The 24,593-nt window shown below is 42.0% G+C and overlaps 1 protein-coding gene and 1 long non-coding RNA gene across 3 annotated transcripts in view; one reads left to right on the top strand and one right to left on the bottom strand.

The window, feature by feature from the left end:
* TMEM135 (transmembrane protein 135) overlaps nt 1–24,593 on the bottom strand; it is a 357,787-nt gene that overhangs the window by 153,596 nt on the left and 179,598 nt on the right. The window lies entirely within an intron of this gene.
* Nucleotides 561–24,593, top strand: part of LOC142826562 (uncharacterized) — a 34,003-nt gene continuing 9,970 nt past the window's right edge. The window contains exons 1-3 of the long non-coding RNA XR_012900770.1: nt 561–766; nt 12,765–12,960; nt 14,910–15,086. This is a non-coding gene — a long non-coding RNA (uncharacterized LOC142826562). The remainder of the gene's footprint in view (nt 767–12,764; nt 12,961–14,909; nt 15,087–24,593) is intronic.

Here is a 24,593-nt window from a genome sequence, read left to right on the forward strand (position 1 = left end):
CGCACCAAACTTTGACTGCTAAATGGGATTAGCCCCGATGCCGCGCCCCTTATCCCTTTGGATGGCCCTCCTTGCACACCGCTTTTCCCCCACAGGCACCAGTAGCTCCTGATATCAATTATGACACTTTCATTGTCAACATTGTTAACTATTTTATGGCTGACCAAAGCATGGCTATGTCTATACTACAAAGCTCATGCCTGAATAGCCCTTAATGTGTGAACAGTATAGGTCCAATAAGAGCATTTCTGCTGACAAGTTCTGGAATGGCATTAGTTATACCAATGAAAGCACTCTTCTATCAACATAGCTTCATCTATAGTGTGGGTTCTGTTGGCTTTTCCACACCCCCGATTGACATAGCAATGCCAGTATAAGTTTTAAGTCCAAGCCTAAGAAATTATACCATGAAAATTTACTTTAAGTGACTGCTCATTTTGGGTAGTAATACATGTTCATCAACGTATTAGCTCATAACATTTCTCTTACAAAAAGCACAAAATACACACATTCTTTTCCACGTCATGATTATTCAAAACCTTATAATATATAGTAAACTTTGCTGACTTTAACTGATGGTACATGATTCTGGAGGGACAGCATTTGCTGTTAACATCAGGAAATTCTCAACAGCACTGTAAATATTTTAACTCTGATGCTGGAAGATCAGGGGAGAGGAAGGAGACGACACACAACAACTAGCATTTCCCCACAAATGAGGAGGAATATGGGCACTTGGACATTGAGGAAGAAATTACACCCAATGGTAAGTGGGGAGCAGAAGTTGTTATAGGTATAATTGTAAAAGAATTAAGTATAGACACTATCATACTAAAGAGTCAATGTACCAAGGTTGTTTTTTAATTGGAAATGAACAAGGTCACAGTTGTCCTTTCATGACTAAATTTTACCAATATATCAGAAGTATATGAAAACTAAATCACATGTGAATACATATTTTAGGCTAAAATAATAACAATGAAAATTTATTTCATGGAACAATTCTGATTATTTGAAACTGAATAATATAATAGTTATACATACTGTCAAATGTAATAGTTGTAACTGGTTTCACTTTTTCTTCACTTTTTATTATAAACTGTAAATTTAAAAAATAAATTCACTTTATTACACTTTGAAGGGAGCTTTTCCTTCTTTTTTTCCTGGATTTTAGAAGATGTTACTGATGATCAAACCCCCAGATTAACTTCTGTAAAAGATCTAAATGCAATGCAGAAAGCCAGAGCCTTGGCTTTGCTAACAATAAGTTTTCCCTGGTTTACTAACCTTTTTGTGCTGTACTCAGATAGAATAACCACAAATTTTTGGCAGAACTGAGATTAAGCATTTTCTAAAGTGTTAAACATGAAAACAAAAAACTATATAAAATGTCGTGGTTAATTATCACATCATATTAGCAGGCACACAAATTAAAGTCCAAAAAACTCAAGAATGAAAATCACTTTAATGAAAATTTCAGCATGGTAATTGAAGTTAAACTATGTCTTTCATCAGTAAGCAGGAAGCTCTAAATAAGTCAGCAATTTCTGCACAATTATATTTCTGGTCTATTTCCTGTGAGCTCTCAAAAGGCTTTCCTGTAAAATTCAGCCTAAGTTCACATCCTCTTCTGCCAGGTTAGATAAAATAACGGTACCAGGCACATACAGAAGAAGCTATTCTACAAGAACCTGACACACAAGAATGATTAGGTCAAATGAAAACAATGAACTTCACTGCCTTCACTATGAAACAAAACCTTCTATTATTCCTTCAGCATGTAGGTCCAACAAGGATATCTAATATGAAATGTTAATTTGAGGGGAATTTAGATACACTTGATCTCACTGTAGCTATGAGCGTGATTCTGTAAACCCATGCTCAGTCAGAAAGCCTTCATTCTTGGAGACCTCAATTGCCCCAGAAGACGCGTAGACTAGATAGCACTCAGATCACACATAATTTACTGAATTAACTCAAATAATTAATTTCCATTTTCATCTGGTATCCACAGAGGTGCTGTACTAGCCTCCCATTGCAGAGCACCCCACCCAATGCTACTATGGCCTTTACATTTCTTTCTAGGATGCAGGCACCATGTTTCCAGGAGCACCTGATCCAGTTATGTTTTTCTACTTCGCAAATCTCTGATACAGGATTCTGTTCCAATAGGGGATCCTCTATGGTCTGCAGAAGGAGACAGAGTTGCCTCTCAGCAAGCACAAAGCCATATACAGTATATGGTTACTTAAGGCAAGTCACTACTACCCAGATGCAGCCACGCTACTATAGCACTTAAGTGAAGGTGAGCCTATGCCAATGCGAAAGCTTCTCCTGCCAATGTGGATAATACAGCTCCCCGAGAGTCATTTGCTATGTGACTGGGAGAACCATCAATGTAGCACTGGCTACATAGGGGGTTAGGTTGGTATAACCATTCTGTTCAGAGGTGTCAGACTCCAGAGCAATATAATTATGCCTATATAGGTCTGTAGTGCAGACCTGGTCTTAGCTGTCACAGTTATTTTTCCACTCTGGAATCCCTTTTCTTTTTTTGTTGAATATACAAAATAAAATATTTTGTCCCCCGTAAGTGGGCTCTCAGCAGCAATTAACTACTAATGTAAGTTCCAAGCTGTACCAATTTCCTCTTCACACCGTCAAGCTGAGGTGGTGGTTAAACAGAAACAGCTTTGTTAACCTAACTCCACTGGAAACACTGAAAGAAAACATCTGCCAAATTGGAAAAGGACAAAGCCTGGAAGAAAACTCCCTATCTACGCTGTTATCCCAGTACTTTTCAGGAAGTATTTAAACAATGGAGAACCAGAGAGAGAGAAAAATTACTTGACAATTTTAATGTGAATTGAAGGACAAATTTTTAATTATGTCCACCCTTGCAGCTTGTGATCCCAGAAACACTGACCTCCATACAAAACGGAAACAGGAAACATCATGTGGCCCTCTCAAATTTGTTATTGTTTTCATTAGCAAGATATAGCCTGACCTCATGTGAACCGTAATGTTTACGGGCCAAAGGGAATAATTACAAAAGTTAAAAAAAAAAAACTATAACATAAGTAGAACAGGATAGGCAAGAAGCACACTACTACAATACGGCTAAAATCAGACTGCTAGATCTAGTTACATATATTCATGTTAACAATTGCCATAATTTTAAATAAGAATAAAACAGACCAATACTTTCAGCTATCACTTTAAAGAGAAAAGCTGGTACAGACACCATTCTTTTTCATAGAAAACTTATATTTTTATTCTGACTATATGTTTACTTTATAAGGTTTGCAGTATATAGAATATTTGGCCTGGAACACTAAAAGGAAATTTAGTAGGTTGTTTTAATTTTGGTGAACTAATGGCTTTTTATGTTGGACAATTGTATTCCTTTAAAGCTCTTATTAATACACCCCTAATACATATGGTAATTCATATATGGCTATATAAAATGATCAGTAAGAATAATATAATACATGTTTTTTTCATTTCACTTGGAATCTGTTAGTGCTCAATTTACAGGCACCACATTTAAGAAAGACAAAAACTGGCCTTGTCTATACTACACGAGTCGATGTTCCAGCGATCAATCCATCAGCTGTTGATTTATCGCATCTGCTGTAGATGCGATAAATTGATATCTGAGAGAGCACTCGTCAATGCTGGTACTCCTCCAAGAGAAGACGAGTAGCCAGCATTGACAAGAGAGCTGCCCCCACCAAACTTATCACACACAAAATGCTGCAGTAAGTACATCAACTTCAGCTATGTTATTTGCATAGCTGAAGTAGATCAATCACACCACATAGTGTAGACAAGGCCGAAGAATTCAGATACAACAAACAAACATGATATAAGGTTTTAAAAGCGAGGGAAATGTAGGAATAAAGCATATGCACTTTGACGAGAAGAAGAATTAAACAGTCAACCAAGGCATAAAGGGATGTTAGGAAGACAAAAGGGATCAATTAAGACAGAACAAGGAAGGAATAAATTTCAATGCAGGGTTTGAAAAAAATCACTTTGCACTTACTGTGGTAAATAGCTAGTTTTCTTCAGTAAGTACCTCAACTCCTGTATAATCTAAAAACTCATTTTTAAAATTAAAAACAGAATTTTCTAGTCATTACTTTTGCAAAGATAACCTTCCAAATGTTAACTAAAGGCCACCCAATGCAGTACAGTCTTCTTGAGTCTACAGGCAGTTTTAAGCTGCAGCAGAGCAAAAATCTAAATCTTGTAAATTTTCGAGGATTATTGTGTTCAGAAGCAGTGAAACTGACAATTAGGTCTGTTTCCTTCCCCTGCTCAAGAAAGCTATCAGGAGCAGTAGTGTTTTTATTGACGTTATGTCCCCCTCTATTTCCTCCAACCCTACTTTTAAATAAGTCTTCCCATGGATAATTCACATTGAGAGCCTACTGATATCTCAAATGAATCTTTAGCCAGAAGAGTTTTAAAAAAGGTGTTTATGTAAGTGTTAAGCAATTTTAAAAAGTTTAGAACAAATCTGAATAAAAATCACTTCCCTTTAGTTAATGAGATTTCACTTCCTTGATATTCCAGGATGTCATAAATCTGTCAACTCTACACTCACCCATAGGATCTTCTAAAAGAAAAAGACCTACATTTCTAATAAGAATAAGCAGAAATAAAAAATACACTTCTGAAAAATACTCAAACTTTTAAAACCATATAAAGGTTCCAGAAAACATTTTTCTCTCCTTAGTAGATTACCTGAACAGTTTCTATTCCTGAAGTTTGGAAATTACAAAAAATAAGTCTATTTTCCAAAAAACAAGAAAAGGACATTCAAGCCACTGAAGTTCAAGGTTCACATTGGTTCTGGACCTATTGAGTAAGAGTACAATTAAGGGATAAGTACTGTATACTTTGATAAACATGATCTATAAGGGTAGGCTGTTAGCATGGCTCTGAAAAGAAAATTAATATTCTTCTAGTTACTCAGAACATTTTTAAAAGCTTAATATAATGATAGATAAGCAAGTTTGGGTAGATAATTTACTTGAATTTTCAAATGATCTTGAATAAAACTCCTTAGAAGATTGTTAAGAAAATTACTGTAAATACAATCTAAGGTATTGTCTGCACTTGGAAATTTACCAAAATAGGTATTCCAAAATAGTTATATTCATATAAACTCCTATGTCAGGCTTGGGCAAAATATGGCCCGCGAGCCGGATCTAGCCTGTCAAGCCACCAGATCAGGCCTGCAGATGCTGCAGGGAACTCCAGGCAGACTCCCTGTTTGCCTCGCCCCACCCTCACAATGCTCAGAAATGTGGCTGTGGGGCAGTTTCACTTTAAAAACTGAGCCCGGAGAAGAGGAAAAGCTTTAGGAGCTCCTCCCAGCCCCAGCACAATCTCACTGGCCAGCTTCTGGTCAGAAACTTGCCAATGGGAGCAGCCTGCTCCAATAATAGGCAACCACGAAGCTCAAGGGGCTCATCGTTATTCACAGAGCACATGGCTGCAGCCTGTGTGGGGGCAGGGTAGGCAGGAACGCTCATTCAGGAATGGACTACTGGTTGGTAAGTCTCCTGCCCAGACCCTACCTCTGGCACCCTAGCCCCTTCCTTTCCCAACCCTCTGCCCCCCACTCCTGCCATCATACGCCACATACCTAAATCCTCTGCCCACTCTCCTGAACCCATACCTCATCCCAGATCCAGCAACCCATTACCCTGCCTCAGATCCCTGTCCCCTTCTGCCTTGTATCCAAATTCCCTGGCCTAGGTCACAATCCAACTCTCTGCATCCCAGTCCTGGGCCCCAGGTCACAGCTGCCTCCTTCACCCAAACTCCCTCCCTTATTCTAAACTCTCTTCTGTACCTAACCTCCATCCCAGACCTCACACCTCCCCCATTAATATCTTGGAAGAGTGCGGCCCTCGACCACTTTCCAAAAGTGTGGAGTGGCCTCCCATCAAAAATTATTGCCCACCCCTGCCCTATGTGGACACTTATTCTCGAAGAAGAGTTAGGTTTTTTTTCCAATTTAGTTTTACTGGAATAGCTATTTCAATAAAAATTTAAGTATACACAAGCTCTTAGACTGGAGACCTCTGAATATTTAGTTGGTAATTAAGTGATATGAACACTTCTGCAAGAAGCAATCTTCCTTTAAAGTATGAACACCAGTCTGGTGTTAGAAGGCACTCTTTTGGTGTACTGCTGTCTTTTCGATGCAAGATAAAACAGAGGTCCTCAACTTTTGAAATTATGATAGAATGTTTGATGCTTTTGGGAAGAAAAGGGAAATAATTTGGTTCCTAGCCAAATTCTATTCTGAATAATTATATTCCGCTAACCTAAAATTCCCCCAGAATTTTCAGTTGGATACTATTCTTGTTTTAAATTTTTGTATAGTATTACTGTGAAAGGTTAAAGAGATGCCATGTTTCATTCCAGAGATGCCTATACCAGTATGGATAAAATTACCTCAACTGACATTTTCCCATAGTGTCAATCTTGATAAATGTTTCCAGTAAGTCACAAGGAATTACCTTAGTGCTTTGCTAAATCATTTACCTACTTTTCTCTTAAAACTGTCACTCTCTCCACACTGACAAACAATTTAATACTTAAGTATTTTAGTAAGATATAACATTAAAATTTGTTTGTTAATATAACATTTCCTAATACATCTAAAAAAATTATTAAAAACAAAACTACAATAAGAAATAGATTAAACTTTATTAAACTTTATTTTAGCATAAGTTATTTGCTTAAAGGTGCATTCACTTACACCTTTTGTGACCGATTCACAAAATTTGGTCATCAATTTATTTGCAATCAGAGCAAATTAGAGATGTTTTACTTAAGTTTTCTAATTGCTTTGAAACCACACAATCTGACAAAACTTTAATAAGCTAATGAGTGTTATTTATCACACTGGAACATTTTGAAAGCCTACCTCATCAGCTTTAATTTTCACCATAAAATTGTCTTATTACACCACTCATTAACATTGTGTTCTTGCTCCTATATTGGCTTTCACATTCACTGTAAAGCCAGCTTTGATTTCTATCAATTCTCTGTAAAGGGACAGAGCTTCTTGCACATGGAGTGATTTAGACGGTGGACATGGCATTTCTGATCAGTCAGCCCAAGAGCTCTTTGGATGTGACTTGGCTGGTATTACTGAATCAGAAAACATGATATTTCTGGCCTCTGTCACAGGGGTGCCATGTAATTCATGAGAGCCTTGTGCCATTGTTGGCATTTAGATGAGCAGTCTTCATACTATTTCTGTTCTAATTCTGTGCTTTTAGCTATTTATTGGGTGCAGTTCCTCTGGAACAAAGGTGGTTATATATGAATATGTGGTCATTTTTCTGGTGATTGATGATGTGGGGGAAAATCTAGGAGGGTGTTTAGGTCATCTGATCAGAAGATGAAAATATCAATATATCACTGACAATAGGGATGTGAATGATTAACTGGTTAGCATAATCAACAACTCAGCCAGGCAGGAACAGCTACCTGTGACATGAACAGGGGGTGTGGGCTATGGGTCGTGGGGCACTTCAGCCCATCCAGATCAGCCTCCACACACCTCTGATTAATCAGTTAACAAATGACAAGAATGGTATTTTGAGGAAAATTATTAATACTGGAGTTTCTGGATTATGTTGGTGGTATCCTTAAGGGAACTGGCCGTGTGGTGAGTGCTTTGAAGATGATTTTGATGAGTCCCAATAGCCCGTCAGCACGCTCAGATCTAATGGATCCTTCCAGAGTTTCCTGATTTATGTATGTTGGGAAGCATGTAGAAGGTTCCAAACTAGATGGGCATGCCAAATTTCTCTTGGAGATGTTGGGCAAGGATTTAATGATATCCTTAAATTCCTAGATGAATTATGGTGTGAGGTCTTCTTTTAGTTCTCTATAGTGTCAGAGAGTTGTAGGTTGGCCTCCTTGATGTAATCATTACTGTTGAGGATTCCAATGGTATGCACTTGGTCTGCTGGGACTGTATAGCGGTCCTCTCCGTAGTGCAGAGATTGTGGTAGATGTGATGTTTTCTAAGGATATCAGAGTAATTTTTTTTTCTGAAGCAATCAATGTAATGATCAAACGTATGGTTTCATCCACTTTAGAGTTTCCAGTCAACTGATTTTTTTTCTTATGACTGTCAAAGGGAATGTGAAAGTTGTAGGTGAAAGAATTATTTGTAAAAATCAGTGAAATAATTCCTGTTGTTCTCTCATGTTAATATGTTATCTGTGGTGGGTCAGACACTCAGTCCCTTGGACTTTCAAATGGTTCTTTTTATTGACAATTAAACAAAAGAACAAGCTTAACACTTTTAAAGTGTAGGGAATGGCCACTTAATCTTTTCCATTCACACTGATCATTCAACCTCTAGATCCTCCACCATGTGTAAGTAAAGTAAATGAGGGATGCTCTTTTTGGTTCTGGTAAGAAAATCCTGTATTAGATTCTGAGTTTGTCTACCAGGGAGCGGGAAAGCAGCTTCAGGAAATTAACTCACTGCTCTTTGTTATGCATCATGTAACATGCAATACATACACCACAGTAACAGTGTGCCCACTGTCAATGTACATCATCATGTATACATGGTGGTGGTTTGCTACAAACTTAGGGAACATAGCAGTGTCCATTTTGAAATGTCTCTTGCTGTGCACTGTGGGCTGCATAGCAGAATCCAGGCTAGTCTGATTTTTTTTAAACTCCTATGGTTAATCTGTCAGTTTGGGACTTCGCCTCTCACATCAGCAAGCATGGGAAGACTGACCTTTTGGGTCACTTTCTTGGAAGTATGTCATGTCATGGAAAAGGAAATGCACTGGGTTATAAAATTTGACAATGCTCAGGAGGTTATTGATGGTGATGATGTGCACTGGGCTCTTTGAGGCCTGACAGTCCTTCCATATCCTTCCTCAGAAAAGGAGCAGTGAAGGTAAGTCCTCCAAGTCTCTTTAGGAGACTGTAGGGGAGCAGCAAATAAAAATGCAGCAGGCACAGCTCAAAGTAGTTGCAAGACATAAGCAGATCAGTTGCTGGCTAGGACCAGAAAGGAGATGAAGAGAGGAGTTGAGATCTTTAGCACTGAGATGAGGGTGAAGAGGAATGGGCTATGTGTCATTGCTTTTAGCTCACATCTGCCTACAATGGCTGAGACCATGGGGCAAACGAAACAGAAGTTGGCATAGCAAGGTACTATAACAAATTAAAGTTTAATTAGTAAGTTATTAAAAAAAACATGCCAAAGTTCCCACCATTGCTCAATCTCCTAAATCCTAGTCCGGGTTGCTGCCTGGGAACTGGGGTTGGCTGCAGCAGGGCAAGAACTGAACTTGTGGTCTACCAGTCCAGCATCAGGGTTTGAGTCCTAAAGAGATCCTGGCTGCTTGGGGAGATCTCTCTTCTCTTCTTCGGCTTCTCATGCTCATCCTCCAATGAGTCTTGATTTTCTTGCTGGATATCCTTAGGTAAAACCTGTGAGTGGAGAGAAGGCAGCCAACAGGCTCTATAAGATTGCTGGGTTGGGAAGTCATATGATTATGTAAAATCCTATCCAGCTCCTCAAAAAATGGATAGATTATATGTCCCCTGTCAGATGTTTTTCCTATTTTCTCTCATAAAGGTACTATTGATGCAGTTATTATTGAGCTGTTTGCTGTTTATGTGGCACTCCTTAGCATCCCATTTGTGGCCCCGTGGAGACATCTTCCTGGCCATGTTCATAAAAAGGTTTTTATTCTGATGATTGGCCAAAAGAACTTCCTACATCTACTCTTCTCCTCACAATGTGATGAGATTCAGAGTCTTTGTGCAGCACTAAGAGGTGACTAACTTGCTTTGCAACAACATTAGTTCATACAGAGGACTCTAGGGTTTGCAACAAAATTAGTCAAGTGTTTTCAGACCAGATTACTTTGACTTAGTCTGGTTTAATCTCCCCGTGTAGACCATGGAGACAATCCCTCAGTTAGTGAAGTATTGAATTAAGAATGCTCTCTGCTTCCAACAGCAAAAAAAGGAAAAAGAAGAAAAGAAAAGGAGTTTCATAGCAGTAACTGTTTTTCTTGAAGAGAGGAGTCTATTTTCACAATATGTCTTTGACATGGTGTTCCAATATCTTCTGGAAAATAGGGCTTTCCACCTCACCCCACCTCACTACAAATACAGGATGGACCTCCCTGGTTCGGCACCCTTGGAACTTTAGCTGTCCCAAACCAAGGAATTTTCTGGACCAAGGGACATCAGTGTTCCCCTGTTGGCTGCTCCGCTCCCAGGCTCCACTCCCTTGGGCTCCCTGCCCTGGCATTGACCCCACTAATGCTGGCCTGGCACGGGCTCCTCATCCGGCTGTCCACACATTATCCCAAAAACTCTCAGAGCTCCTGGTATTTCCCAGGGTTCCCGGGCTGGGGCCATCCAGCTGCCGCTCTACGTTCCATCAGAGAAGATTTCCTCAGTAGAAGGCAGCATTTAATACTGCATGCACAGCAGGCTGAAGAACCCGCAAGGGCAGTACAGAACAAGGAAGAAAACCGGTAGCATATTACCTCTAGAAGGAGAAGGCGGCGAACTCAGGTATTCCCAATTCTGGTAGAGGTAAGAAACCTCGTTCAGGCTCTCTGCACAGGCACTATGGTGGAAAATGCTTTGGCAGAGGACTCTCAGGAAAAGGATCAGAAGAAAACCCCATAGTCCTAAGGATAGGGGTTCCATAACCACCACGCTCAAGAGAAGACGACGGTGGTAGTCAGGGACTCCCTCCTAAGAGAGACGGAGTCATCCATCTGCCATCCAGACATGGATTCTCAAGAAGTATGCTGCTTACCAGGAGCTAGAATTCAGGATGTGACCAAGAGTCTTCCAAAACTGATCAAACCTTTGGATCGCTACTCCTTCCTGCATCTCCAGGTAGGAACTAATGATATGGCCAAGAATGACCTTGACCGGGTCACTGCAGATTATGTAGCACTGGGAAGAAGGATCGAGGAATTTGAAGCACAACTGCTGTTCTCCTCCATCCTCCCTGTTGAAGGAAAAGGTCCAGGTAGGGATCATCGAATCGTGGAAGTAAATGCGTGGTGGCACAGGTGGTGTCAGAGAGAGAGCTTTGGGTTTCTTCAAACATGGGACTCTGTCCTGGGTACAAGGATTGCTAGGAAGAGATGGCATCCACCTAACCAAGAGAGGAAAGAGCATCTTCACGGGCAACCTTGAAAACCTAGTGAGGAGTGCTTTAAACTAGGTTCATCGGGGGGATGGTGATCTAAACCCTGGGATAACAGTGGAAGTGGAATTCCAGGAAGACAAGGAGGAAGGAGCAACAAAGGAGGACCCCTGATTTAAATGGAGAAGGTAGGGCAATCAACTAGTTATTTAAGGTGTTTGTACATTAATGCAAAAAGCCTGGGAAACAAACAAGAAGAATTAGAAGCCCTGGCTCAGTCAAAGAACTATGATTTAATTGGAGTAATGGAGAGTTGGTGGGATGACTCACATAACAGGAGCACTGTCATAATAGGGTATAAACTATTCAGGAGGGGGAGAAAAAGAGGAGGAGTTGCACTGTATGTAAGAGAGCAGTATGACTGCTCAGAGCTCCAGTATATAAAAGGAGAAAAGCCTGTTGAGAGTCTATGGGTTAAATTTAGAGGTGGAAGCAACAGTGATGTTGTGGTTGGGGTCTGCTATAGACCACCAGATCAGGTGGATGAGGTAGTTGAGGCTTTCTTCAGACTACTAAAAGAAGCTTCCAGATCACAGGCCCTGATTCTCATGGGGGATTTTAATCACCATGATATCTGTTGGGAGACCAATACAGCAGTACACAGACAATCCAGGAAGTTTTTGGAGAATGTTGGGGATAACTTCTTGGTACAAGTGCTGAAGGAACCAACCAGGGGCTATGCGTAGCTTGACCTGTTGCTCACAAACAGGGAGGAACTAGTAGGGGAAGCAGAGGTGGGTGACAACCTGGGAAGCAGTGATCATTAGATGGTAGATTTCAGGATCCTGACCAAAGGAAGAAAAGAGAGTAGTAAAATACACACCTTGGACTTCAAAAAAGCAGATTTTGACTCCCTTAGAAATCTAATGGGCAGAATCCCCTGGGATGCTAACATGAAGGGGAAAGGAGTCCAGGACAGCTGGCAGTATTTTAAAGAAGCCTTATTGAAGAAACAGAAAGAAACTGACACAATGCGTAGCAAGAGAGGCAAACATGGTAGGAGACCGGATTGGCTTACAGGGGAAATCCTTGGTGAACCAGTTGATCGCCCTATCTTCTCCATTCAAATCAGGGGTCCTTCTTTGTTGCTTCTTCCTCTTTGCATTTCTTCCCAGTATCCGACTTTCTCACTCCCCTCACAGTTTTGGTCACTGTCCCCCGACGAACCAAGGTAATCCTTGTGATCTCTCTGTAGATGAGATGAAGAGTCACAGAGTTCTGGAAAAGGGTTTCATGCATTGTAAGTAGAATGCAATTGTCCTGAGGACATTTAAGCTATGCAGCGCCACTTCCCTGTTATTCTTGTGGGGTTTGGGGTTCGTTGCAATGGAATGAGGCAAGTACTTTTGGGAGAAACTTGAGGACTACTTTGTCTTTATGAAAAATTGTGTTGGGAAGCCTAATAGATAGTGGAGACAATGTGATATGCCCATGTCTGCTGGAGCACAGTTATGCTCTGAGCACCATACTGAAAAACGGTGCCACTTTTGTTTATATGTTTTTCTCATTGCAGGTTTGTGGCAGTTCATGATGACCTACTGTTTGGCTTGTAGACACACCATCTCAATGGGGGGGTCAACCAACTAGCATCCCCATGCATGAAGATGAAGCGTCTGGACCCTGGGATGGTGTATCTGCATGTTCTATTGTGTTAGCAAGGATATTACTGGTGGAAAGCGATGCAGAGGAGCTACACTCCTCTCTAGGAAGTATGGGTACCATGTTTGTCTGGGCCAGCTGGGGGCTATAAGGATGACCCTGGCTCTGTCTTCTGTGATTTTCAGGATCACCCATTGGAGAAATGGAAATTGCAGGAATGCATATAGCAGCGTGCTTCCCATATTATGCTGAATGCATCCCCTAAGGAGTGGCGGCCTATACCCGCTCTGAAGCAATATTGCAGGCACCTGGGTTGAGAACAAGTCCACCATGGGGGATCCCATCTTTTTGAAAAGGAATCAGCACCGAGGGGTTGATTTCCCACTCGTGATTCTGAGGGAAATGTCTGCTGAGGTTATCAGCCAGGAGATTGGTCTTTGCCTGGGATGTAGGTTGCTACCAACTGTATGCTTTGTAGGATGCACCTTTCCCACAAGTGAACTGCTTCCCAACAGAGCTGGCATGACCAGACTCCTCCTCGTCGGTTTATATAGTACATCACTGTGACATTGTCAGTGAGTATTTGTACTGTTTTGTTTTGGATTAGAGGGAGGAAGTGTAAGCAAGCATTGCCAACTGACCTGAGCTCAAGCAGGTTGATATGTTATTTGGCTTCCTCCGGAGCTCATTGTGTCTGGACAACATGATGGCCTAGATGGACACCTTTTCCCACTATTGAAGCATCCATGGAGATTGTTAATGGTGCTTGTGGTCATTTGAAGGATGCTTGTAATCTCCCTTGTCATTAAGGGTCCACCAGTGTGAGTGAGGCCTTTAACTTGGAGAGAATAGTGAGCCATTTGTTTATACGTTGGACATGTGGTCTGTATACTGAGTGTAACCGCACCTGGAATGGCTTCATATGGAGGCGTGCATACGATACCACAAACATGGCTGAGGACATGTGTCCCAGGAGTTGAGGACAATGTTGAACTGTTATGCACAGACTGGTCTGTGCCAAGTATATAAGGTCTACAATTGCTGTGAACCTCTGCTCTGAAAGGGAAGCTATCACTGTCCTGAAGTCCAGATGTGCTTCTATAAATTCTAGAGTCTGAGTAGGAGTGACTTTACACTTTGACAGATTTACCTGGAGACGTAGGTTGTCGAATAGGGCTCTGGTGATTTTGACTGCAGGTTCTGTCTTGTGCACTGTGGGACCCTTTTGTAGGCAGTCATCCAAGTATTGGACTATGATGATTCCCATTCTGCATCGGTGAGCTGCCACCACTGTGAGGACCTTTGAGAAGACCCATGGGACTGTTGAGAGTCTGAAGGGTAGCAATCTATATTGGAAGTGCAGATCCCCCATAGTGAACTGCAGAACGTGTTTGTGTGATAGATGTATCGAGATATAAAAATAGGTGTCCTGGAGGGCGAGGGTAGACAGCCAAGCTCCCTTTTCCAAGGCAGGAATGATAGTGGCTAGGGTCACCATCTTGAATACTTGGGAGCAAACAAAGCGGTTGTCTTTGCAAAGGTCTAAAATAGGCCTCTATCCCTCCGTCTTCTTGGTAGTGAGGAAGTACTAGGAATAGAACTCCTTGACCTTGTGCTCTGGAGGTACTTTTTCTATGGCCCCCAGTTGGAGGAGGTGTTCTGCCTTTTGTACAAGCACATGTTTGAGAGAAGGGTCCCTGAAGAGGGACTGGCAAGGGGGGTTGAAGGGAGGAATAATTAAAAATTGGATGCAGTAACCGGCTTTGATTATTTTCATCACCCACCTGCCGGTGGTGATGGTACGCCAGGCTGGATTGAATGCAGCTAGTCTGGTGCCAAATGTTGTGGAGGATTTGAATTGCTGTCGTCAAACCCTTGACCAGAACTTCAAAACACCAGCATGAAGTGGATGGCTGCTGAGCTGCTTTCTGCTCAAGGGCCTGTCTGCACCTACTATGGCGCTGTCTGCGCCTGTTGCCATATTGTCTGGGTTGCTGACTGAAAGGTGTGGGTCTATACCTTTGCGTGAATGATCTTCCCTGTTTTCTTTTTGTGACAGGAACATGTATACTGAGTGTCTTTAGTGTGACCCGTGAATCCTCTAATGTGTGTGAGGCACTGGTGAATTCAGCAAAAAGCTTGGCCCCCTGGAAAGGCAAGTCTTCAACTGTGGCCGGGACATCTCTGGGAAATCCAGAGTTGGAGCCATGATACCCATCTCATCATGACCGCAAAGGTAATAGATCTTGTTGTGGTGTCTGCAGAGTCTAGTGTAGTCTAAATGCTGTTCTGGAGATTAATGCATCCTCGTTACTGTTTGACTTAATTCTCTTTTATTATCATGGATAATAAAAGTCTTGTTTGGACACAGACTGGCTAACCTTGTGAGGAGGGCTTTAAACTAGGTTTGTCGGGGGCAGGTGAGCAAAGCCCACAGGTAAGTGCTGAATGTGCGGGACTGGGAGATGGGTTGGAAATGGGGGGGACTACGGCCTATAATGGCAAGGAGAAAGGAGGGTCAGGGCACAACAGGGAGGCAAGATCAAATCAGTATCTTAGATGCCTATATACAAATGCGAGAAGTATGGGTAATAAGCAGGAAGAACTGGAATTGCTAACCAATAAATACAACTATGATATCATTGGTATTACAGAAACCTGGTGGGATGGGACGCATGATTGGAATATTGGTATGGAAGGGTACGGCTTGCTCAGGAAGGACAGACAGGGAAAAAAGGGAGGAGGGGTTGCCTTGTATATTAAAAATGTACACACTTGGACTGAAGTGGAGATGAACGTAGGAGATAGCTGTGTAGAGAGTCTCTGGGTTAAGCTAAAAGGGGTAAAAAACGAAGGTGATATCATGCTAGGAGTCTACTACAGGCCACCTAGCCAGGTGGAAGAGGTGGATGAGGCCTTTTTTAAACAATTAACAAAACTATCCAAAGCCCAAGATTTGGTGGTGATGGGAGACTTCAACTATCCAGACATATGTTGGGAAACTAACACAGCGAGGCACAGGCTATCCAATAAGTTTCTGGACTGCATTGGAGACAACTTTCTGTTTCAGAAGGTTGAAAAAGCTACCAGAGGAGAAGCTGTTCTGGATTTGGTTTTAACAAATAGGGAGGAACTAGTTGAGAACTTGAAAGTGGAAGACAGTATAGGGGACAGTGATCACGAAATAATAGAGTTCATGATCTTAAGGAAAGGTAGAAGGGAGACCAGCACAATTGAGGTTATGGATTTCAGGAAGGCAGATTTTGATAAGCTCAGAGAACTTGTAGGTAAGGTCCCATGGGAAGCAAGACTGAAGGGAAAAACAACTGAGGAGAGTTGGAAGTATTTCAAAGGGACGTTGTTAAGGGCCCAAAAGCAAACAATTCCGCTGTGTAGGAAAGATAGAAAATATGGCAAAAGACCAGCTTGGCTTAACAAGGAGATCTTGCATGATCTCAAAATAAAAAAGGAGTCATATAAAAAATGGAAACTAGGACAACAAACAAAGGATGAATATAGGCAAGCAACACGGGAATGCAGGGGCAAGATTAGAAAGGCAAAGGCACAAAATGAGATCAAACTAGCTACAGGCATAAAGGGAAACAAGAAGACCTTTTATAAATACATTAAAAGCAAGAGGAAGACCAAGGACAGGGTAGGCCCACTGCTTAGTGAGGAGGGAGAAGCAGTAACAGGGAACTTGGAAATGGCGGAGATGCTCAATGACTTCTTTGTTTCGGTCTTCACCGAGAAGTCTGGAGGTGTGCCTAACGTAGTGAATACAAGCAGAGAGAGGGTAAGTTTAGAAGATAGGATACACAAAGAACAAGTTAAAAATCACTTAGGAAAGTTAGATGTCAGCAAGTCACCAGGTCCTGATGAAATGCATCCCAGGATACTCAAGGAGCTGATAGAGGAGGTATCTGAGCCTTTAGCTATGATCTTTGAAAAATCATGGCAGACAGGGGAGATTCCAGAAGACTGGAAAAGGGCAAATATTGTGCCCATCTATAAAAAGGGGAATAAGAACAACCCAGGAAATTATAGACCGGTCAGTTTAATGTCTGTCCCAGGGAAGATAATGGAGCAGGTAATTAAGGAAATCGTATGCAAACACTTGGAAAGTAATAAAGTGATAGGGAATAGCCAGCATGGGTTTGTGAAGAACAAGTCATGCCAAACTAATCTGATAGCTTTCTTTGATAAGATAACGAGCCTTGTGGATAAGGGAGAAGCGGTGGATGTCATATACCTAGACTTTAGTAAGGCATTTGATACGGTCTCGCATGATATTCTTATTGATAAACTAGGCAAATATAACTTAGATAGGGCCACGATAAGGTGGGTGCATAATTGGCTGGATAACCGTAGTCAGAGAGTTGTTGTTAACGGTTCTAAATCCTGCTGGAAAGGGATAACAAGTGGAGTTCCTCAAGGGTCTGTTTTGGGACCCGTACTATTCAATATCTTCATCAATGATGTAGATATTGGGATAGAGAGTACTCTTATTAAGTTTGCAGATGATACCAAACTGGGTGGGGTTGCGACTTCTTTGGAGGATAGGGACATAATTCAAAATGACCTTAGCAAGTTAGAGAAATGGTCAGAGGTAAACAGGATGAGGTTTAATAAAGAGAAATGCAAAGTGCTCCACTTAGGAAGGAACAATCAGTTCCATACATACAAGATGGGAAGCGACTGTCTAGGAAGGAGCATGGCGGAAAGGGATCTAGGGGTCATAGTGGACCACAAGTTGAATATGAGTCAACAGTGTGATGCTGTTGCAAAAAAAGCAAATATGATTCTAGGTTGTATCAACAGGTGTGTTGTAAGCAAAACTCGTGAAGTCATTCTGCCGCTCTACTCTGCACTAGTTAGGCCTCAGCTGGAGTACTGTGTCCAGTTCTGGGCGCCACATTTCAAGAAAGATGTGGAGAAATTGGAAAGGGTACAGAGAAGAGCGACAAGAATGATTAAAGGTCTAGAGAACATGACCTATGAAGCCAGGCTTCATGAACTGGGCTTGTTTAGTTTGGAAAAAAGAAGATTAAGGGGGGACATGATAGCGGTTTTCAAATATCTAAAAGGGTGTCACAAGGAGGAAGGCGAAAATTTGTTCCTCTTGGTTTCTGAGGACAGGACAAGGAGTAATGGGCTTAAAGTGCAGCAGGGGAGGTTTAGATTGGACATTAGGAAAAAATTCCTAACTGTCAGGGTGGTCAAATATTGGAATAAATTGCCAAGGGAGGTGGTGGAATCTCCCTCTCTGGAGATATTTAAGAACAGGTTAGATAGACATCTGTCAGGGATGGTGTAGACGGAGCTTGATCCTGCCTTGAGGGCGGGGGGCTGGACTCGATGACCTCTCGAGGTCCCTTCCAGTCCTATTATTCTATGATTCTATGATTCTATGATTCTATAAATTCAATAAAAGATGTAAGCTGCTCAAATATATTATGTATATTTGACAAGATGTGCCATATAATTGGAAATTCTGAGCTGGAGGCTGGCTGATGAGTATGCCTTCTTGCCCATCAAGTTTCATCTCTTCCAGTCCCTATCATAAGGGACTGTAAAGGTAGCCTGCTGTTTGCATCTCTAATTAACAGCATCCACCACCAGAGAATTTGGGGTGGGGAGGGAGAATAAATAGTTTGCTCCTTTGAGAGCAACATAGTGTTTTTGGTCTGACCTTTTGCTGGTGGGAAGTATTGTGGCTGGCGTCTGCCAGATGGTTTGTGCTGGGTCCATGAGAGCTTAATTCATGGGGATGGCAGTGTGTTTGTCAGCTTCTGCTGGGTATCTGGCATGGCTGAAAGGGAGATATGTAATGTATCTGCAACTCTCTCAAAAAGTTATTGAAACGATTTAAAATCATCACCTGAAATTGGAGGTGGGGGAACGATTGTGTTGTCTGGAGATGATGAAGATATATGTGTAGGTGGGGGCGAGTCGGGTGTCTGGTCCTTGCGTGTTACATCCACATCCTCCTCATCCTCCCATAAACCGCAGTAAGCGAGTGACTGAGCCATAGGAGCCTGAGATCTGGGAGCTGGATATGGCTGCTGTGGTTGTTGTGGCTGATGCATTCTGTAGGTTGCCCAAAGGTCCCAGTATGACCAGCTGGGTGGAATGGGTGGTGGGAGCCATTGTGGTGGTTGCCACTGCTGTAGCTGTTGGCTGGGCTTAGGTGAGGAATGCCGAGAAATATGTACCTGAATGTGCTCATCATCCTCATCATCACTAGACAGAGGTGGTACTGAGGAAGCTGGGGTGAATGAGAGGCTGAATCTGGATGTGTTCAGGGTACCATGAGCTCTGCCATAGTAGTAAATGCTTGTGGTACTGGGGGAGAAGGAAGCAGTATGAGCACTGGTGGGATTTGTGGTGCTGGTACCAGCTACTTAGCCTGAGGCGGTGTTGACTGTTTTGTGTGCACCGCCAGTGCAGAACACTTGGTTGGTGCCGACATTACGGTCAGAAGTGGCATTATGGTACACAGTGCCAAGGCTGAGCATGGCCTGGTTGGTGCCGTGGCTTGTGCTGACAGTGCCTTGACTGGTGCTGACAAGGTTTTCTGTTTGGCCTGTTGGCACCTTGGAGAAGTGCAATTTCTTTTTTGGGTCTTGGCTTTTGTTGATGCCAGACCTGCCAGCTGCCTGTTTTTCAGGCGCCTTAGGTACTATCGGTGCCGAGGAATCTTTTTCTGGAGAAAGCATTGATCTCAGAGGAAGGGAGGGAATGGGACCTCTTTTTGGGCGCCTGAGCCCTGTTAAGGTCCTTTGGACTCAACTTGACGGGAGCCCCTCTCTCTCCGATGCCCACCAGGGAATGGTTGTCTAGCTGGCATAGTATGCTCTGGGTCAGAAGCTGGATGAGCAGTTTTATCCAGGTGCATCATTTTTAGCTCTAGTTCCCTGGCTTTTCTCATCCTGAATGTCAGTTTTTTACAGTGGAGGCACTGTGCAGTGAAGTGCTCCTCACCTAAACAGTGGATACACTGTGAATGTCCGTCTGTTATAGGAATGGATATAGCCTGCAGCTCAAACACCTCTTAAAACCAGGAAAGTCAGGAATATCCCAGTAGAAAAGGAAAGGTCTTCAATCGGTTGCTGAAGAACAGCCCCATAGAAGTATACTAACTATATTACAACCAGTGAAGAATTTTTTTTAAACCTAGTACTAAAAATGAGTAAAAACAGTAACTAACACTTAACTATTAATAAACACTACTATTAACAACCACTAATTATCTAATTCTAACTCAGAGATGAGGGTGACTGCTAATCTCTGACTGAAGCTGGAGATGGTAGAGAAGTAACTGAAGGGACAGTTGGCTGCACATGTGGAATACCCGTTTCAAATGTTGTGCGCTGGCGGTCAACCACGGACACTGCTACCTAAAATTTCTGATTAGAAGCGCAGCGGTGCTTAAAGCACCTTAGGTGGAGCACCCATTGGGACACTCCTTGAAGAAGTAACCTCTTCTTCATGTGTCTGAAATGCCCAAGGGAGAGAACAATGCAACCTTGATGGATGGTAGACTGAAGAATTCTCAGTTAAACAATTCTTATAGAATTGCCCTGCCAAACACTGGCTAAGAATAAAATGTGCAGTTCAACACATAACAGTAACACCCCATATATCTGACCCTTCATTATCTGGCTCTTGTGTTAAGTGAACAACCACTGCACACAGATTTAGAAGCAAGTCATCTCTCCTGGGGCTGCTAGATAGTCCTGCATCCTTTCACTTTCCCATTCTCCAGATAACCTGAATTTTTGATTAACTGATTTGGCCCCTGTCTCAATTAGCCTGGATAAACAGGTTTCCCAGTTAGCTAATATACAAAACTGTATAATAGATATATTTTAAGCAGACCATGGAGACAGCCTCAGACATAGTTAGGGCTGTCGATTTGTCATGGCATTTTGTGATAAAAATTATGGACCGGTCATGGTAAACTTAATAAGAGTCAGTTTTTATTATTTTGATAAACAATGCAGACACAAATAAGAAAGAGGGCCCCAGACAAGGGGAGGAGTTAGAAAGAGAGCTTACCCCACACTTACCCAGAAATGGATGCACCTGTGCTGTGGGACCAGGCCAGGCTCTCCACTCTTGGTGTTGAAACCCAGTGCACAGGGCAACAGCTCCTCTCAGGTTTAGCCTGGCTGTTTCTGTGTCATGACCAGGTATTGAGAGTGGGACAGCTGAGTCAAATCAGAATGAATGGAGTTGCAACCTGGTACATGGGACCATAGCACTACACCAATTGGATCCTAACAAGGATGAATTTAAGCATGCATTCCAGTGCTTTTTTAAATTGTAGGTATTAGACTCTAGTCCTGCTAACACACATGTATTTTTAGTAATGTGACTATTCCTATTAACGTGTGTAAGTGGTTGCAGAATCAAGGCCTTAAGACACAATTCTGCTCTCAATTCTGCTCAGCAATTCTCAATTACAATATTGTCTTCTATCTGAAATTGGAAAGAAGTAAAAGAAAGGTTTGAACCTTGGGAGACAACTGTAACAGTTAAGATCCAACAAGGGGGGAATTGTACCCCATAAGAAAAACAATCACCTTAGCAGGCAAAAATTATCCCTCATTACTCTTCCTCTCATTTGAATTTTTCAGCTTTTCACAGCATCTTTTTTTAGAGCCTGGACAAAAGTACCCAAATAGGTGACCTAAGAATGTATAGGACATACATTTCTAATTCTGAGTAATTAATGAAAAGCCATTCCCTCTAACTACAATCAAAGCTTCCATATAGGGAAATGTAAACCAATTGATGCCATATGTCTACGTGAATGGTTATTCCAGATGTATTCCTTGGAGTCACAAAATACAAGTTCCTGTTTCCTTTAAATAACATATTCCTAAAAAGGCAAATTAAGTAATTTTTGGAGTAGAAACTAGCTTGTTCAAAATGATAAAGAAATTATTCAGTTTATACATTAGAATTCTCATTAAACTACTGTCTTAATAAAATCTATGTAAATTAACTATTGGAAATTTGTACCAACAGTTAATTGACACAACACTGTGAAAAAGTTCAGTGGCACTAACTTTAGCATTATATGATTAATGTTTGTGTCCAAAGGTAGCAAACTTTCACTTTTTCATGTTTTGAGGGGTAATAAAAAAAGATTCTTTCCTCATTAGCACAAAAGTACTACAGCCACACGAAGTAATTTGGTTTTATCAGGAATATTGGACAGAATACTGAGTGTGTCTAGAGGTGATTTTTTAACTAAAAATAACTCATGATTACTTGATCTTCACTTTAACATTAAGCTAAAACAAACAAATACAAGTTATTTTTGAGGGAATTTGCTGAACATTAGCAGTATTTGCTAAGAGAAGTTCTCTGGTTAGCAGCAATTCAGATTCTGTGAAGGCATCTCAGCAGCAGCTTTTCCACATTGCCCTGCCAATGACCTCAACCTTATTGGGCCATTTTCTCTGAGGGCGAGAAGTAATTAAGTTTCCTTGCTAAATCAGTCTTGACCCTGTCCTGAGCACAAACATCACTTAAACTTAATTATATATGGTGTTGTGAACAGTAGCCCATTAAGCACTCTGCTGAGACCAGTAAACTCATTTTTGCAACATCTACAGGGGAGCAGATTTAAGTTCCTGTAACAGAAAGGTCATTACTTTATTCATTTAGTCACTTCTAGAATACATTTATTTTTCTTTGAGCAAACAGCAAACATTTATTTTTCTTTGAGCAAACAGTCCCTTAAGTGTATCAATATAATTTCAAAAACCATTATGTAAAGAAAGTGAATGAAAAGTCCACATTCTGGAAAGTTAAGAAATGCCAATATTAATAGTGCACTCTTATTTTTTTTCTGACATACACATATGCATCCTCTTTGATAAAAAAGTACAAACAGTTTGTCAATGTGGAGGGCATATTTTGAACCTGCCTATCAACAAGGAATTAATTTCCAAAAGGTTACAACTGACAGGAACATACTGGTTTCATGATATACAGTAGGGCTACGTCTACACTGGCCCCTTTTCCGGAAGGGGCATGTAAATTTCATGAGTCGTCGTAGGGAAATCCGCGGGGGATTTAAATATCCCCCGCGGCATTTAAATAAAAATGTCTGCCGCTTTTTTCCGGCTTTTAAAAAAGCCGGAAAAGAGCGTCTAGACTGGCCCCGATCCTCCGGAAAAAGCGCCCTTTTCCGGAGGCTCTTATTCCTACTTCGAAGTAGGAATAAGAGCCTCCGGAAAAGGGCGCTTTTTCCGGAGGATCGGGGCCAGTCTAGACGCTCTTTTCCGGCTTTTTTAAAAGCCGGAAAAAAGCGGCAGACATTTTTATTTAAATGCCGCGGGGGATATTTAAATCCCCCGCGGATTTCCCTACGACGACTAGTGAAATTTACATGCCCCTTCCGGAAAAGGGGCCAGTGTAGACGTAGCCCATGAGAACTGCACCAACTCAGTTTATTCATGCTGACATTCCTGCTGCTGCTGGCAGATCAACTCCTCAGTCAGCATTACTATCTTACACTCTGAAGAAGTGGGTTGTGCCCACAAAAGCTCATACCACCATCTACATGTTTTGTTAGTCTATAAAGTGCTACCAGACCATTTGTTGTTTTTTAAGTTTATTCTGAAATAGTTCAAGAGAATATTTTGCATCGTTACAGACCAAAATGAGAGAAACCAATTTAACTCTGCAAAAATGTCAGAAAGTATTGGTGCAGTCACTATACACAGCATATAAAGCCATATGAGCGTTTACAGAAACAGCAACTGCATACAGAGCCTACAACTAGTGACATATGAGGACGGGCCTTAGCATTTAAGCTACTTTCCTACTAAGATAGCTTCTTTTAAACTGTATTGGTGTTTAAATGGTTGGGGCCTGACTGTTCTCCAAAGCAATATGCATCCACGTTTGGACTCTCAGAGTTATCTTGGAATTCTTCTGTCAAGAGACCATTTGCCCTCAGCAGAAGTGATCAGAGGTTCCTATTCCCTAAACCAGTAGTCTCCAACCTTTAAAATATGAGATCACTTTTTGAATATAAGTGCAATCCAGGATCTACCTCAAATCCAAATACCTTTGCCCCACCTCCTTCATGCCCCTTCACCAAGGCCCCGCCCCTGATGACTCCATCCGTCCTCCATCCCCCATCCTTCCTCCTTTTCATCAGACAGGGGCAGAGGGTAGGGGTGCAAGCTTTAGTTTTGGGCTAAAGGATTTGGATTGTGAGAAGGGCTTTGAGCCTGAGGCAGGGGTTGGAGTGCAGTAGGTGGTTCAAGGTAAGGCTCTGTAAGGGAGTCTGGGTCTTGGGGGGCTCAAGGCTAGGGCAGGGGGTTCATGACTGGGGCAGGGATTCAGAATGCAGGCTCCAGCTGGACACTGCTTACCACAGGTGGCTCCTGTGAGGTGGTGCAGGGAGGCTCAGGCAGGCTCACCCCTTCCCTGGCCCTGCACCATTCCCAAAAGCAGCCGATAAACCCCCTCCATCTCAAACCCTGTTGTGAACCCCTTCCCCGTTCTGTGGTGATAAAATACAGGGTGGGAGAGGGGAACTGCTCCAAGGCAAAGGGCAGGAGTTGCACAGCATGGGGGGAGGGGCAGTGGAAGTGCAAACCCTTGACAACTTCTTGGCCAAACCAGTCAAGATCACCTGTCAGAGGCTCCAAGATCTACCAGTAGATCCCAATATACTGGTTGGTGACCACCGCCCTAAACCAACAGTGGACAA

The sequence above is a fragment of the Pelodiscus sinensis genome, chromosome 1, assembly GCF_049634645.1.
Source record: "Pelodiscus sinensis isolate JC-2024 chromosome 1, ASM4963464v1, whole genome shotgun sequence".
In the NCBI taxonomy this organism is placed as follows: Eukaryota; Metazoa; Chordata; order Testudines; family Trionychidae; genus Pelodiscus; species Pelodiscus sinensis.